The sequence below is a fragment of the Macaca mulatta genome, chromosome 1 (assembly GCF_049350105.2).
Source record: "Macaca mulatta isolate MMU2019108-1 chromosome 1, T2T-MMU8v2.0, whole genome shotgun sequence".
Classification (NCBI taxonomy): domain Eukaryota; kingdom Metazoa; phylum Chordata; class Mammalia; order Primates; family Cercopithecidae; genus Macaca; species Macaca mulatta.
In genome coordinates, this window is record NC_133406.1 from 50477661 (window position 1) to 50496065 (window position 18405).

The 18405-nt window shown below is 39.8% G+C and overlaps 1 long non-coding RNA gene across 1 annotated transcript in view; it reads left to right on the forward strand.

The window, feature by feature from the left end:
• The first annotated feature begins 4102 nt into the window (after positions 1-4102).
• LOC144340799 (uncharacterized) overlaps positions 4103-18405 on the forward strand; it is a 33172-nt gene continuing 18869 nt past the window's right edge. The window contains exon 1 of the long non-coding RNA XR_013417157.1: positions 4103-6347. This is a non-coding gene — a long non-coding RNA (uncharacterized LOC144340799). The remainder of the gene's footprint in view (positions 6348-18405) is intronic.

Below are 18405 nucleotides of genomic sequence, written 5' to 3' on the forward strand. Positions count from 1 at the left end.
TTTTTTTTTTTGAGATGGAGTCTTGCTCTGTCGCCCAGGTGGGAGTGCAGTGGCTCAACCTCAGCTCACTGCAAGCTCCACCTCCTGGGTTCACGCCATTCTCCTGCCTCAGCCTCCCGAATAGCTGGGACTACAGGTGCCCACCACCATGCCCGGCCATTGTATTTTTATTTTTAGTACAGACAGGGTTTCACCGTGTTAGCCAGGATGGTCTCGATCTCCTGACCTCATGATCCGCCCGCCTTGGTCTCCCAAAGTGCTGGGATTATAGGCGTGAGTCACCACGCCCAACCGACAGTTGGTTTCTTACATGTTTTTATTTTAAACTATGCAGAAAAATTACACAGAAATAGCTCTTTCAGCCAGGCACGGTGGCTCTCACACCTGTAATCTTGGCACTTTGGGAGGCTGAGGTGGGTGTATCACTTGAGCTCAGGAGTTCAAGACCAGCCTGGGCAACATGGTGAAACCTTGTCTCTACAAAAAATACAAAAATTAGCCAGGTGTGGTATACCTATAGTTCCAGCTATTTGGGAGGCTGAGGTGGGAGGATCTCTTGAGCCCGGGGGTTTGAGGCTGCTGTGAGCCGAGATACTGCCACTGCACTCCAGCCTGGGCAACAGACGCTGTCTCAAAAGAAAAAGAAATAACTTTTCTTCTCACCCTACATTATAATTTTCATCAGCCACCTCCAACCAATCAGTAAAACCTAATATATCTGTGCAGTCTTCTGTGTAATATGATAAAGGGGCAGAGCAATAAAAAGAAATGAGAATTGTCCCGTATTTTCCCATTTTTGGTACTCATGAGAACGGAGATGCTACCTCTCAGGGGTTTCGGACTAGCAAGGAGGAAAACTTTTGCCCATTAGCGGAGCTAGAGATGATGAAAAGAACTTGATTTAGAGAACAATTGCTGGATGGACAACTTGAGATTGGATACATAACACCCTCCTATTTTACGCTAAAATGCCAGCATAAAGACTTTTAAGGAGAAGCAAAAATTGGCACCTTTGCTTTAACGGATGTATTGAATAAACTATAATGTAATATCCATTCCAGCTCTTACTCACCAAGGTACTGGTGATCACAATTAAGTAGTTTGGATGAGGGCACTGACTTTGGGCTAAGACAATCATCTTTTTTTGCCTCAGCTGTTCTGTTTCTGTTAAGATACTGTCTGGGCTGAGATATTTAAATCTGGTTTCAAGACTGAGTGTGGTGGATGATGCCTGTGATGCCAACTCTTTGGGAGGCTGAGGTGGGTGGCTTGCTTCAGTCTTAGCGTGGGCAATGGAGACAAAACCCAAAATACAAAAAAAAAAAAAAATTGTATCTACAGAAAGCTAGCCAGGCATGGTGGCATGCATCTACAGTCCCAGCTACTTGGGAGGCTTAGTGGGGAGGATCAGCTGAGTCCAAGAAATGGAGGCTGCAGTGAGCCATGATCCCACCACTGCACTCTGGCCTGGGCAACAAAGCAAGACCCTGTCTCAAAAAAAAAAAAAAAAAACTTGCTTTAAGGTTCTATGCAGATTAATCTTTGCTTGTAAACCCTAGGAGCGATGATGTAATGCTTTGTGCTCCTCTCACTGGAATTATCTTATTCCTTATCTCTGTTTGCTTGAGTAACTGCCTCCTCTAACCAGGATTAGCATTCTATGATCTGACCCCTTTGTTTTCTTGCCTGTTGTAACAACAGGAAACATTTAAATGTTCTCTGGCCAGAAGAAACTGTTGCTGTATGGAGACCAAAACGAAACTAGTCCTGACATTTGTGTAGTGTCATGATACGTCTTTCACATGGGAGTCTCTGTAGTGGATGCTTTGGTGTGCTACTTAGATACTTGTGCAGCTCTGAGGCACTCACTCCCCCAGCTCCCAGCAGTGTTGTCTGCTTAAAGTTCACAGCTGAGTCCCCGCCTAGGAATTGCCCTCGGCTGAGAGTTTCCTGGACCACGTTTACGTACCTATCTCCACCCTGGGTCAGCCTGCATTAAGTAACTGGTCAATGTAGAAGTACAAAGGCCTGGTCCCCTTACCTCAATTTAGGAACTTAAAAGGGCCACACCAGCTCCAGAGCTACTATGGATGGGCTGAGATTTCACTTGCAATTGTATGGCAGATCAGCTTTTCCTTCCGCTTAATCCTGCTTTCCTCCCTTTCTTATAAGTCTGCATGTCTTTCATCTGAGTCTGTTCCATGGAACGCACTCTAATTACTAATTCCATTAAGGTTAATGAGCACATCATTTCCAGTATCTCCTGGGTTACATTAGATTTATTCAAGTGTGGAAACAAATCAATAATTGAGGATGGATTCTGCCATTAGAAAGGCATTGTCTAATTCATAATTTAAATTTTCTTCTGAATTATCATTTTACATTTAGCAAGTTTTACAAACTTTCAATAACAAGTTTATAGGAAAAATATGAATTAGGTGAAAAGAGCACACTACCTACTTTAAGTTTTATTCTGTTCTAATTATTTTATTTATTCTAATTTTAGGGCAAAGTATCTGGGGATAATTTGTAAAAGCTTGTCCATGACTCACTTTCCATTTTAGTTCTTTAGCTAAAGCTAAAGGTATAGTGTTAAATATGAAAACTTTCTAAGAGATTTCAAGAGAACCTTCAAGTAGACCTACGATTTTGTCTGTCCAAAATCCCTTACTTTGGGTAAACTCCCTACCCCTACAACGTAAGTTCCCAATGGAATGTCTGTCATAATGCTACTTTAACCCAGGCATCAGCAGTGACCCAGGCTGGCCAATAAGAGTACCCCATCTCCTTGGCACAGTGATCGATCCAGGGTACGTTTATGAACTAAACAGGGCTGATCGGATGGTTTCCTAGAATTTACACATACTTCCCTGGGGAGGAAAAGGATACTGCCTTGAGCTTCTCTGTAGCCACCTTTTCCAGTGTGTGTCAAGAGCTTACCCACAGAAGGAAGCCAATATCCACCAAGAAGCAGAGCTGAAAGATGAAGTCATTTAAGTGCCTGGTTACAGTCAGGAGTTCAGCCTGCTCTTTGGACATCCCATTTATATGAGCCAATAGATTCTATTTTAATTGACTAGTGTAAGTTGGGTCACTTAGAAAAAGACCTAACACACAGTTTTATATCACCACCTTTGCACTTCATTCATTCCTCTGAGGACTCAATTTCCAGCATCTGTTTTTCTAAGAATAAAGGCAAAAACCACTATATTTCACACTCAACTAGACTTTCTCCAATCTTTTTCCCATAACCTTTTAGTTATTTTCTTTATGTAGCCATAAATTCTAATATTTCTAGTCAGCCAGTGCTTAAAACTCTTCATAAAGCATTATCTTATACTTTACGATTTCTCTGGTAGTATCATCCCTTGCTTTCTAACATAGTCTAGTTTTTAGTTCAGAGATTTAAGTCCTGCTGTGCTACATTGACTTAATAATTTGTCTGTGTGAAGACAAGCTTTTGGACTGCAAAACTGCAGCCAAAGCACATGGTTTCCCTGACGGCAATTGTCTGAAAACTACTGACAAATTGCTTAGGAGAAAATAGTTTCTCTAGTGCTAAATTTGCAAACCTAAGCTTGTTGAGGTAATAAGTATCACATGCTTTGTTAAAACAGTGAAGGGTAATCAGTCATAGAACAATTACTTGTGAAAACTTGCCATTCAAGTGTATAATAAATAAGCATCTTGAAGACTCTGTAAGACTGCCTTTTGATGCCCGTTTAAATGTGTTCTAAGAATCACAGTGACAAAATTAGCTCATCAACGAATTTTTGCAGCTCCAGAGTAAAATTAATCGGCAAATGAGAAGCCCATGACTTGGGTTATAAAGCTAGTTTAAGTTGATATTCAACCCATCTGTTAACTGCTAACATTTTCACAGGTGTTCACGAGGCATGAATGTGGAAACTAAAATAGAACCCCAGCAGAACATGCACAGTGTGTTGCTCTGGTAGTCACCAGAGAAGCCTCATAGTTTATATAATACATGATTTGTACCTTATTTGCATAAGCATTCTCAGTTGCAGAGCCATAGTGCGTCCGGAATTGCTGGGTTGTTGGTCTCACTGACTTCAAGAATGAAGCCACCAACCCTCACGGTGTTACAGTTCTTAAAGATGGTGTGTCCGGACTTTGTTCCTTCAGACGTTCAGCTGTGTTTGGAACTTCTTCCTTCTGGTGGGTTCGTGGTCTCACTGTCAGGAGTGAACCTGCAGACCTTCCTGGTATTACAGCTCTTAAAGGCAGCGCATCTGGACTTGTTCATTTTTCCCAGTGGCTTCGTGGGCTTACTTGCTTCAGCAGTGAGGCTGCAGACCTTCGTGGGAAGTGTGACAGCTCATAAATGCAGCATGGACCCAAAACAGTGAGCAGCAGCAAAAAGCTAAAGAACAACACCTACCACCGTACAGAACGAGATTGTAACTGATTGCCGCTGACTAGCTCGGGCTGCCAGCTTTTATTCCCTTATCTGGCCCCCACCCACATCCTGCGGATTGGTCCATTTTACAGAGAGCTGATTGGTCTATTTTACAGAGAGCTGATTGGTCCGTTTTGACAGAGTGCTGATTGGTGCGTTTACAATCCTTGAGCTAGACACAGAGTAACAGAGTGCTAGTTAGCTAGATACAGAGTACCAATTGGTGTATTCACAAACCCTGAGCTAGACACAGAGTGCTGATTGGTGCATATATAATCCTCCAGCTAGATATAAAAGTTCTCCAAGTCCCCATCCGGTTCAGGAGCCCAGCTGGCTTCAGCCGGTAAATCGTGCAGAGGGGTTTCCGGCGGAGCTGCACCCCAGTCCCGAGTGGCGCCTGCACTTCTAAGCCGTTGGGCTGTTGATGGGACTGGGCGGCAGGGAGCACGGGGCGGCGCCGTTGGGGAGGCTCAGGCCCAGCGGGAGCCCAACGCAGCAGGGGAGCTCAGACATGGCGGGCTGCATGTCCCGAGCCCTGCCCCTCAGGGAAGCAGCTAAGGCCTGGAGAGAATTTGAATGCAGCGCCGGGGGCGGGCACTGCTAGGGGACCCGGTGCAACTTCCGCAACTGCTGGCCCGGGTGCTAAGCCCCTCACTGCCCCCGGCCAGCGGCGCCAGCCAGCCGGTCCATGTGCTGGGCCTCCGCGCCCCACGCCAGCGCCGCCGGAACTTGCACTGGCGCGCGAGCCCGCTTCTCAGCCGTGGTTGCCACTCGCGCCTCTGCCTCCACACCTCCCCGCAAGCAGAGGGAGGTGGCTCTGGCCTCAGCCAGCCCAGAGAGGGGCTTCCACGGTGCGGTGGCGGGCTGAAGGGCTGTTCAAGCGCCGCCAGAGTGGACGCTGAGGCCGAGGAGGCGCCGAGAGCGAGGGCTGCTAGCACCCTGTCACCTCTCAATAGGATGATAGAATCGGGAAGCACATAATAGATTGTTTAGTGTAGTTCCTAGAAATTGTGGCTCAGAGAAATAAAAATGACTCAGCTAAGTTTTCACAGCCAGTGAATGACACAACCCAGAGCAGATCCCAGTTTCCTTGCAAGTGGTCTGGAGCTGCCTTCCTACTTCTCTTTTGCAAACATTTCCTTCATCATAACTCATAGGTTTGCTCCAACCTCTAGCTGTGATTTGATGGAAAGAGCACTAGATCAGAGGACTTAGACTTAAGTCCTCACTACGACACTTTCTAGATTCATGGTGTTGGTCAAATACTGTAATCTTTCTGTGCTCCATTTTTCACATCTTCATCTTTTCCTCTATCTCACAGGACTGTTAATAGAGTTAAATGACACACAGCAATTCGCAAACTTTAAACTATTTTGCAGTCAGAAGTTATAATAATTATAATCAAATTGAAATGGTGATTAGTAACTTTCTCAGTGTAGCACTGGACTAATTTTTCTGCAGGGATTTTTTTTTCCAAAAAAAAAAAATTCTGGGAAGTGTTTTAAGCCAAAGGGTAACAAAGTAACAAAGGGATTTCTCGAGGTTGAGTAAATCAGGGTATTTTGCCTCCTACACAATGCTATGGTGAATTTTGGAGACTGTCATTTAGATGCCTTTGACGGTAAGTACCAGAAAGCCCTGACTCAAAGTGCCTAAAACAACGGAGATAGGACAGCTCCAGCGTGGTTTGTCAGGATTCCAACTCAGCTTCTTCGCAATTCTCTTGATTCTGTTCTTCTCCACGTTTTGGCTTCTTCCTCAGCTGGTAGCATTTCCAGCTGTCACATCCAGACAGACTGAAGTGGAGAAGTTGAAAAAGTCTGACTTTTCAGTGTTACCTACTTAAAAGTGGAGAAATTTTTCCAGAAGCCTTCATCCAACCCCTCCTTATATCTCTTTGGCCTGAAAAGGATACCATGGAACTAAGGTAAGTGGTTTAAAATAATCAGAATACATTTGCCTGAGTTGGGGATGGAGCCACCATTTCCTTAAAAATAGGTGGTATGGTAAAGGGATGGGTACTTCAGCAAAATTAGTAAGGAGAGATTCATAGAGTTCTGACGTGGTGCTTTTCTCACTGTTCCGTCTTTGTCACTAGTCTTCTTTCTACGGCAGTGAAGTTACAAGTCAATTAATAATTAATTAATAATCAGTAAAATTAATACTCAATAAAAGTGATGACCCTGGTAGCGATAGAAGGAAAACTATTTATTAATACCAGTTTGGTGTCCAGCCAGCTTATCAATTCTAGAGCAATGTGGAGTACTTAGAAATTAAACCAATTTGAGGCTGGAAGCAGTGGCTCACACCTGTAATACCAGCACTTTGGGAGGCGTAGGCGAGTGGATCACAAGGTCAGGAGCTCAAGACCAGCCTGGCCAAGATGGTGAAACCCCGTCTCTACTAAAATTACAAAAAAAAAAAAAAAAAAAGCTGGGCGTGGTGGCGGGCACCTGTAATCCTCCAAGGAGGCTACTCGGGAGGCTAAGACAGAGAATTATTTGAACACGGGAGGCTGAGGTTGCAGTGAGCGGAGATCACGCCACTGCACTCCAGCCTGGCCGACAGAGTGAGACTCCGTCTCAAAAAAAAAAAAAAAAAAAGAAACAAATAATTAAAACTGAAAACTGAAAAAATTTGAGTTTGGTCAGCATTCTGTTTCTTTGTACTATATTTTCTTGCTGTTGTGACATTAGATAGGCATGCTGGAAAACAGAAAAGCAAGTTATAAAATCATTACTACAAATCTAATGGAGAAAGCTAGATAGGCATGCTGGAAAACAGAAAAGCAAGTTATAAATCATTACTACAAATCTAATGGAGAAAGCAGGTTTTCAGGAATCTAGAAAGAAGAGTAGCCGCAGTTCGAAAGATTGAAGAAAACAGTTATCTGAGATAGAAAAAATGGCATCAGATGGACCCTAGTGTGACATGGAAAATGCGACTGAACACATTAGAAGGTCAAGCAAAAAAAAAAGAACAGGAAAATAAAAATCAACGTTAGTAGAAAACACCAGTTGGAGAAAGAAAGACATTCACATTGAAAACAATTATAAGAAACTGTAAATGTCAAAAGAAACACATTTGAGATGTGACCCTTTGTCTGTCAATCTATGGCTGTTAGTAGAAGAATGGAGGAGAATCATTTGAACATATCTAGTTTCTAATATACAAATGTAGAGACAGCTGCAGAAATCTGAAGTTTAATCACTATTCTAAAACATTTCTGTCCTTTATTTTAAAAAAGAAAAAATTAATTTTCAACATATTCAAAACCAATTCTGTTTGGCTGTATTTTGTATGGATTTTTTTCATATATAATTTCAAACAGAAGAAGTTTCCCTAAATTTTTATGCCCAATAGTTTTATGTTTTCCAGACTAATTCTCAACAGAAATAAAATAGGTCCTGCTCCTTAATGGTAAGTTTTTAGAAATGCCCAGCATACATTCAATTATCGTTCTCATTTCTACTCAAGTGGTATTGTATCTAATAGGAATTCAATATTTTTATTTTCTTGGCTAGTGTGTCAAAGATGGCTACTTTCCATCTCTCTTTTAAGCACTCTAAACTGTATATACCCTCTATATGCCAACAAAGAGGCATGAGCGCTTTCCTGTGCCATTTTACAGTGGATTTTGTTTTACAGTCATAGTGCTAATGGTCATTCTACCGTTTAGCTTTGCAATCTTACTTCTTCTCAACGTATTCTCACCCCCCACTTGAATTATCATGAAAAACAACTGAAGCCACTTTTTCAACGATGTCAGGGGACCAGAGAGATGATTGCATAACTGTCAACATTATTAAGCGCTCACAAATGCATTGAGACAGGACAAATGTACCTGAATCTATTTTGGGCTGGTGAAAATTCTTACCATTTTTGGAAGTGTGAACAGTTCATGCGCCTGCAATCTTAGCTCAAAGCAAACATGGGCCGTAGCTTTGATTTGTTTCTATGGTTTCAAATCACCACAAATGACACCCGTGATGCAGCTTACTGTAATGTAATGCCTCCTGCTAAAACTCTGGTTGCAACACCCTCCTTGTCCATCTTCCTTTAGGAAATGCTATCACAAAACTAGCAATTCTGATTTTCTGAGTTTTTTAAATCACAATTTTGAAAAGATAGCCCCTTTAAGTGCTTGATATGTTTTTGATTATGGTGGAGAGAAAAAGAATTTGCATTGGGTTGATAGAATCTTTAAATGTTATAGAGAAGAAATGTGCATTTTGAGTTTTAAGAATAAAGTACTGGGCCTCCTCTTATATTATCTGGCTGATTCTTTTGACTCAATATGTTATCACCACTGATATATAATGAGTTATCAACAAGCTTACTCCAATCTTCTGGTAAGATGGTGTTCTGCCATGTAACCGTTTACTTTGGTCAGCTGAAAAAATTTAAATAGGTTACCACATATGTTAAATAAATTAGGCTCCACCTACAAAATTTGAAGAGCCACAACCAAGGTTAGATGTATTTGTTACAATGAGTGTAGCCAGAAAAAAAGGCATTTCTAAAATCTGGATCTACCACTTGTCCCACAGTAAACTTGTGAGATATTTGTAGTGTGAAGACTCTGCAAAAATATATACTTCATTGTACAGGGCTTTGACTAGAAACTCCTTAGGAGACTCCCACGCTTATGTGGATTGAATAGTCTCCCCCAAAATTCATGTCCACCTGGGGCTTCGTTCATGACCTTATTTGGAAATAAGGTCTTTGCAGATATAATTAATTACAATGAGGTTATACTGGGATAGGGAATGAGTAGGATACTAGGGCTAAGTTCAGTCACTTAATGTTTTTATAAGAAGAAGACAGACACAGAGACACACAAGGAAGAAGGCCATGTGACAACAAAGGCAGATATTGCAGAGATGAAGCTACAAACTATTAACACAATAATTGCCAGCAACCTGCAGAAGCAAGGAGAGAGGCAGGGAACAGATTCTCCCTCAGAGACTCTAGAAGGAACCCACCTTGCCGACATCTTGAGTTCAGACTTATGGCCTCCAAATCAGTGAAAGAATAAGCTCCTGTTGTTTTAAACCACCCAGCCTGTGGTATGTTTTCACAATAGTCCTAGTAAACTAATACACTTGGTGAGGCCTGAGCAGTGTATATGCTTTAAGGACTCCCCTGCCAATATATCTAAGGTCTATACTAGAAATTGGCCCCCTTCCTCCTAGCCTATGTTCCTTTCTCCTAGCCTACATCCTACCTTTAGCCATCAAGGTCTTCCACTCCAACAAAGGAATGATCAACCTGAAGAAGAGTGTTTTCTTAGAGACTAGAGCACAGTCAGTCTAATAGCCCATCCCACATCCTTCCCCTTGGATTCCACCTTGTCCCTAGTAGAGAAATAGAGAATCCCTGCCAAGTCAGATGCTCTACCTCTCCCAAAGCCTTCTGGTGATATCAGCTACTTGGGGATTCAGAGAAAGAAGCAATTCAAAAAACAGTCCACATAAAAGAAAGAGTTTTAGACTGGGCACAGTGGCTCACACTTGTAATCCCAGCACTTCAGGAGGCCGAGGAGGGCAGATCATGAGGTCAGGAGTTCAAGACCATCCTGGCCAACATGGTGAAACTCCGTCTCTACTAAAAATACAAAAATTAGCCGGGTGTGGCAGTGTGTGCCTGTAGTTCCAGCTACTTGGGAGGCTGAGGCAGGAGAATTGCTTGAACCGGGGGGGCAGAGGCTGCAGTGAGCTCATATGCCACTGCACTCCAGCCTGGGCAACAGAACGAGACTACATCTCATTAAAAAAAAAAAAAAAAAAAAGAATTTTAAATTTGTTTTCCCCTCATTCCAAAATCTCTGAATCCTAACAATTGTACATAAGCCTCTTCTTCTCAAATAGTATAAGAAGAAGAGTTGAGCTCTCAAGGGATTGGAGTAAGCCAAGAGGGGGTCTTCTCTGAGTTAATGATACACATGCTCAATTGTAATGTAATTCAAAAAATACTGATAGTTACCTTCATTGTGCCAGGTTCTATGCTAAGTAATGAGGAGTCGACAATGAATAAGATGTGAACTCTGACCTCACTAGGGGTGAGACAAACAGACCAATAAAATACACTACAATAATTTGTATGTTGAGGTAAGAGAAGATCACTTAAGCCTAACAGAAGACTTAACCAAAAAACATGATATTCTGGAACAGGATTTCTTAACCGCAGGTTTACTGACATTTTGGACTGGATAATTCTTGGTCATTGGGGGCTATTCTGTGCACTGTAGGATATTTAGCAGCATCCCTGGCAAAATGAGATTTGCATTTTAGAATAACTTTTACTGCAGTATTGAGAATGTCCTAAAGTAGAGCAAGACTAAATACGTGGAGATCAGTTTTAAATGTTTGCTACGGGCCGGGTGCAGTGGCTCACACCTGTAATCCCAGCACTTTGGGAGGCCGAGGCAGGCAGATCACCTGAGGCTGGGAGTTCGAGGCCAGCCTGACCAACATGGGGAAACCCTGTCTCTACTAAAAATACAAAATTAGCCAGGCATGGTGGCGCATGCCTGTAATCCCAGCGACTCAGGAGGCTGAGACAGGAGAATTGCTTGAACCCGGGAGGCAGAGGTTGCGGTGAGCTGAGATAGCTGCCATTGCACTCCAGCCTGGGCAAGAAGAGCGAAACTCCGTCTAAAAAAAAAAAAGTTTTCTACAATAATCTAGGCAAATCCTGTACTAACATATGGCAGCAGCATAAAGAGAAGTAGATGGACTGATGCAATGTTAAAGAGGTATTAGGAGGACAGGGTCATGAAGGAGATGGAAGAATTGAATTTCACTCTGTAATTCTGGTTTGAGATCCTGGACTAATGGTAGCACCACTCATGGATATGAGAGAAGGTGAGAAGTAAGAAGAAAGGTGAGAGACATAGGATAACGTAAGTTAGAGATATGTTGAGTGTAGCTGTTAGTGAATACAGGAAAATCTAATGTAGTGGTTAATTCTTATTTACTCACATAGCAAAAACCTGGGAATGTGCAATCCAGGCTGGATTCTGTATCTAAATAACGCCATCAGGTACCCAGTTCCTTTAGTTGTCCTGCTCTTCATCTCTATAGTATATTCAGTCTCCATGGTCTCAAAACAACTGCTGTACCTCCAGAGTTTTAGGAAGGAAAAAGAATAAGGAGAAGAGGTTACTCCCAAATATGTTACATTAGCAAAACTTTTAGCATGGCCACCTTTAACTATAAATGTGTAATGGTTAATTTTATGTGTCAACTTGACTAGGCTAAGGAATGCCTAGATAGGTGGTAAAACATTATTTCTGGGTATGTCTGTGAGGGTGTTTCAGGAAAAAATTAGAATTTGAATTGATAGACTGAGTAAAGAAAATCTGCTGACATAGGTGAAACATGATCCAATCTGTTGAGAACCTGAATATAATAAAAAGGTGAAGGAAAGGCTGGATGATCTCTAGAGGTCTTTGTGATCAGCACGTCTGTGTTAGCCCTAAATCACATTCTTGTGCATTCTAAACCAGGCTTCATTTCTGTTACTCAGATTCCTAATTAGTAAAATATTTTAGAATAAATAAAAATTTTTAATTACAAAACAGAGAATAATTCTAAGGAAATATATATAATTAGATCGAAGGCACAGATTATCCTTAGACTGCTTGATACCCGAATAGTTACTTGAATAATTAAGTTTTAATGATAGCAGTTACTGAATCTTCGGAATATAATTGAATAACTCAGTAAAATAATGGTGAACCCTATTGTTACAGATTATAGTACAAATTATCTTCAATGCATTTCTAAATTATGTTATCATGAAACTGCACATCCCTAGGGGTAGAAAAGACAAAGCTAAACCAAATGTTGAAGACATTATTGTAATGAGTCAGGAGAAACCTGAACCTAGCCTGTGATGTCATTTGTTCTGCTCAACTGCAGTGACTTAAATAGTAAGGCTTATTTTATTTTTATTATTATTAATCAAATAAGTAGAAAAAATCAAGATAAATTATTTGACTTTAGTCAATAAAAAGCTATCAAATTTACAAAAACGTAAAGCTCCTCTTTCTAAATATTATAAAGAAAATATCAACCTGAAATAGTACATTGCATTAAACTTCTCTAAATGCAAGTGCCATAGTTAATTGTCCATTTCAAAATGTTTCAAGCTACCTCCTGTTAGGAGAAGCAGCATTATTAAAAGAGTAAATTAAATGTGTGGCTTAAAATCTCTCCTGAGTTTTGAAACAGGGTTTCAAATTATTTCTAATTACTTAGAATTAGTTGGTTCATTCCATTTAATTAAATTTAACAAAATTTATTGGTATATCCTATGCACAAAACACTAAAAAAATTTGAGAAGTCACAAAGATGAATAAGACATCAACTCTGCACTTATTTATCTGTTTATGTTTTACTGATACATAATAATTTTACATATTTATGGAGTACATGTGATACAATGTGTAATCACCAAAAAAGGGTATTTAGGATATCCATCAACTCAAACATTTATCATTCCCTTGTATTGAGAACATTCCAAATCTTTTCTAGATATTTTGAAATACATAATAAATTACTGATAAGCATTGTCACGCTACTACACTATCGAACACTAGAACTTATTCTTTCTATCAAAATGTACTTTTTGTACCCATTACCTAACCTCTTCAGGAAATCAACATTATTTTAAATGAAATAACACTTGTTGAATGCCTTCTGTGTATCTTTCATGCACTACAATAAAACTTCATAACACTCTTTTTGACCTGTTTGACAGAGGAAGGAAATGAAACCCAGAGAGATGAAATGACTACCCAAGGGCATAGGGGTAGTAGTGGTGGAACTGAGATTTTAAACTAAACTTGCTTTTCCTAAGTTCATTTTTTACTTTACTATACCACATTTAGCTGTAAGGAAAAATAAAAGAGAGAAATGGCATCAGCACTGGAAACTGAAAAGAAGAGAAAAATAGATTAGGTTCCAGAAGGCAAAATGCTAGCCAGAACTTCCATTTGGCAAAGCCCCTGTAGAAAATGAGCAAACGGAGCAGCACTAAAACAAAACAAACAAAAAAAAGCCAACAGCAGGAATCCAGGTGGGAAAGGGAGGGAAGTGTGGAACAGAACATGTACCAACCTCAAGAATTCAGTGTGAGCCTTTAAGAGTGAGGCTTACAGGAGTAGGGAGAAATAATTCTGTGTAAAATTGTATTTACAGAGAATGTGGTTTGTGAACTAGACTCCAAGGATTGGATAATTTTAGTAGGTGAAGAAGGGAGGAGAGGAAATTTGAGATGGGTCCCAGGAATCTACATTTTTAACAAACTCTTCCCAGTACTTCTAGATGATGCTAAAATTTGAGAACTGTTTAGTCAGATATTTGGCGAGTATATCACGGTAATAAATAACTACATCTAATTTAATGGAAGAAAGATTATTAAAAGGGAAAGAGCTCATTAATTTTAGCTGTAAGATCAAATATTAACAATTTCAGAGGTGTACCTCCTTGATACGGTTTGACTGTGTCCCTGCCCAAATCTCATCTTGAATTGTAGTTCCCATAATCCCCACATGTCATGGGAGGGACCCAGAGGGAGGTAATTGAATCATGGAAACGGTTACCCCCATGCTGTTATTCTCATGGCAGTGAGTTCTCAGGAAATCTGATGGTATTATAAGGGGGTTTCCCCCTTTTTCTGGGCACTTCTCCTTGCTGCCACCATGTGAAGAAGAACGTGTTTGCTTCCCCTTCCGCCTTACAAAAATCATTGTAAGTTTTTTGAGGTCGTCCCAGTCATGCTGAACTATGAGTCTATTAAACCTCTTTTCTTTATAAATTACCCATTCTCAGGTATGTCTTTATTAGCAGCATGAGAACAGACTAATACTCTCTTATATACAAAAAAAGTGCACTTTAGGTAGAACTGGGATTTTGATATAAGTACTTTCAACTGGCACTGATGTTAGCAAGATGGCAGAATAGGAGTTTCCGTTTATCCCCTCACGAAACATCAATTTGGAAAACCATTCAAGGCCAGGTGTGGTGGCTCACGCCTGTAATCCCAGCACTTCAGGAGGCTGAGGCAGGAGATCACTTGAGGTCAGAAATTTGAGACCAGCCTGGCCAACATGGTGAAACCCCATCTCCACTAAAAATACAAAACTTAGCCAGCCATGGTGGTGCCTACCTGTAATCCCAGCTACTCTGGAGGCTGAAGCAGTAGAATCACTTGAACCTGGGAGGTGGAATTTGCAGTGAGCTGAGATCTTGCCACTGCACTCCAACCTAAGTGACAGAGCAAGACTCCATCTCAAAAAAAAAAAAAAAGAAAAGAAAAAGAAAAACCATTCAAAATACATACACCTACTATGTACTCACAAAAATTAAAAATTAAAAAAGAAAAACCACCCATGCACAAAAATACCTTCAGAAGAGCTAAGAAATCCAGGAGAGAGTTTATAGCACTTGGATGGAGCAGAGAAATAAGGAAAGATGTATTGAAGAGGATAGAAAAAACTGTTTCACATTACCCATGTCACCCCTCCCACAAGCCCACACAGCACAGCTTGGAGAAAGTCCCCCTTCTTATAGGGGAAAAAGAGTAAAGTGAGCGCTTGATTTTGCCACAGATCCCTTCACTAGGCCTACCCCAATACTATGATTTCAAATAAAAGCATAAGATTACACCACAAGGAACTAAGCCCAAAGATAGCAGAAGAAAGGAAATAAAGATCACAACAGAAATAAATGAAATAGAGGCTAGAAAAACAATACAAAAGAACAATGAAACTAAGTTTTTTTTAAAGATAAACAAAATTGACCAATATATGAACAATTATATGCCAGCAACTTGGTTAACCTAAAAGAAATGCATATATTCTTACAAACATACAACCTGCCAAGACTGAATCATGAAGGAATAGAAAATGTAAACAGACTGATATTATCTAAGGAGATTAAATAAGTAATCAAAAACCTCCCAGCAAAGAAAAGTCCAGGACCCAGTGGTTTCACTGGTGAATTCTACCGAACATTAAAAATGAATTAACGCCAATATTTCTCAAACTGCTCCAAAAATTGGAGAAGGGGGAACATTTCCAAACTCATTTTATAAGGCCAGCATTATGTTGATACCAAGGGCAAACAAGAACACTATAAGAAAAATGAAATATTACAGGCCAATATTCCTGATAACTGAAATGCAAAAATCTTCAAGAAAATGCTAACAAATTTATTTCAATCACACATATACCATGATCAAGTGGGATTTATCCCTGGGATGCAAAGATAGTTCTCCATAAGAATTTATTACATTTGCCAATAAATGTGATAAAACCATATTAATGAAATGAAGGAGAAAAGTTATATGATCATCTCAACAGAGGCAGAAAAAGCAAGTTTTTAAAAATAAAATCTAACATCATTTCATGATAAGAAACACTTAAAAATTAGGTATAGAAGGAATGTACCTCAACATAATAAAGGCCATAAATGACAAGCCCACAGATAATATCATGCATAATGGTGAAAACCTACAAGCTTTTTCTCTAAGATCAGAAACAAGATACGGATGCCCACTCTCACCACATCTGTCCAATATAGCACTGGAAGTCCTAGACAGAGCAATGAGGCAGGAGACAGAAATAAAAGTCATTTAACTAAGAAAAGAAAAAGTAGAACTGTCTCTGTTTGCAGATGACATGTGTTAAAGCAAAATAAGCCCGAGGCCGTTAGCCTGGAATTGTTTCTGTACCTGGCACCTTTATGCAAGCAATCCAAAATTTAACTTAGAGGCATTCCTTGTAACTGACTAATTTTGAATCAAGTTTCAGCCAATAAATAGCCAAGTAGCTGATTGGTTATATAATTTGGAGTCTCCAATTAAACCATATCCAAATAAGGTATATACCTAGCTGTGGTCAATCAAATAGTTTCTTTGTTTTCATGTTCAACCAATAAAAGCTCACTGCTCACACTTCTAGAGCAAGGCCCATGACCTCCTTTCAGTTTTGGTGCTTCCCATTTCATGAACTGTTCTTTGCCAAATAAATATTGTTAAATTTTATTATGTCTCAAGTTTTTCTTTTTCTTTTTTTTTTTCTTTTATTTTGAGATAGAGTCATTCTGTTGCCTAGGCTGGAGTGCAATGGTACAATCTTGGCTCACTGCAACCTCCTGAGTAGCTGGGAATACACACATGCATCACCATGCCCAGCTAATTTTTGTACTTTTACTAGAGATGAGGGAGGTTTCACCAGGTTGCCCAGACTGGTCTCTAACTCCTGACCTCAAGTGATCCACCTGCCTCAACCTCCCAAAGTACTGGGATTACAGGCATGAGACAGCACACCTGGCCTCATGTTTTTCTTTTAATGCATAATTTTACATACAGAAAACCCTAAAGACTGTATGAAAACTATTAGAACTAATAAATGAATTCAGTAAAGTTAAAGTTAGGTGAAATTTCTGTACATTGAAAACCATAAAACACCAATAAAAGAAATTGAAGAAGACATAAACAAATGGAAAGATATCTTGTGGTTATGAATTAAAAGAATTGATACCAGCCTGGGCAACATGGCAACACCCTATCTTTAAAAAAAAAAAAAAAAAAAAATTAGAACTGGAGTGGTGGCTCATGCCTATAATCCCAGCACTTTGGGAGGCCGAGGCAGGCAGATCACCTGAGGTCAGGAGTTCGAGACCAGCCTGGCCAACATGATGAAACCTCATCTCTACTAAAAATACAAAAATTAGCTGGGGATAGTGGTGCACACCTGTAATCCCAGCCACTCGGGAGCCTGAGGCAGAATTACTTGAACCCAGGAGGCAGAGGTTGTAGTGAGCTGAGATTGTGCCACTGCACTCCAGCCTGGGCGACAGAGTGAGACTCCCTCTCAAAATAATAATAATAATAATTTTTAAATAACATTAAAATAAAACGACCATATAACCTAGAAATTCTACCTCTGGGTACACATCCACAGGAAATGAAATCAGTATGTTGAAGAGATAGCTATACTCCCATATTCATCATAGCATTATTCACAATAGCCAAGATGTGGGATCAATATAAGTGTCTTTCAATTGATAAATGAAGAAATAAAATGTGTGTGTGTGTGTATTGTGTATATATAATGTGTGTGTATACACCTTATACATGTTATTATATATAAAATATTATTATAATGTAATATAATAATAAAATATTATTCATCCCTACAAAAGAAGGAAATTCTGTCATTCACAACAACATAGATGAGCCTGGAGGACATTATGCTAAGTGAAATACACCAGGCACAGAAAGGTAAATATGGCATGATCTCACTCATACGTGGAATCTAAAAATGTCAAACTCCTAGAAGCAGAGAGTGCAATGGTGATTGGCAGGGACTAGGAAGATTGTGGTCAAAAGGCACAAAGTTTCAGTATGCAAGATGGATAAGTCCTGGGGATATAATGTGCAGTACTGTGACTGTATTTAATATTACTATATTGTACACTCGAAATTTAGTAGGATCTTAAATGTTCTCACCTCAAAAAAAAAAAAGAAAAAGTAACTCTGAGGTGGCAGACACATTAATTTAGCTTAACAGTGGTAATCATTCCACAGCATAAGTGTATATTAAAACACCAAGTTGTGAACCTTAAATATATACAATTTTTTCATCATTTGTGCCTCAATAAAGATTTTTTAAAAGTACTCTCAACTGCTATTAACAAACATTTAATAATGTTTGTTATTCCACAAAGACTGTATTAAGAGACTGACAAAAATGAATTAGACATTTTGTCTGTTATTAACTATGTCTCCATCTAATAAAGGAAAAAGACAGGTATGTCACATTGGGTTTGCAGGGTAATAAGTGCTAAAGATGTTTATGCAAGGTATCTTGTAGAACAATGGAACTGGTGAACAGCTCTGCTTAGTTAGTAAAGGGGAAGGGACAGGATGTAGAAGACAGACACAGGTTATGCCTTTAATGATGAGAAGGT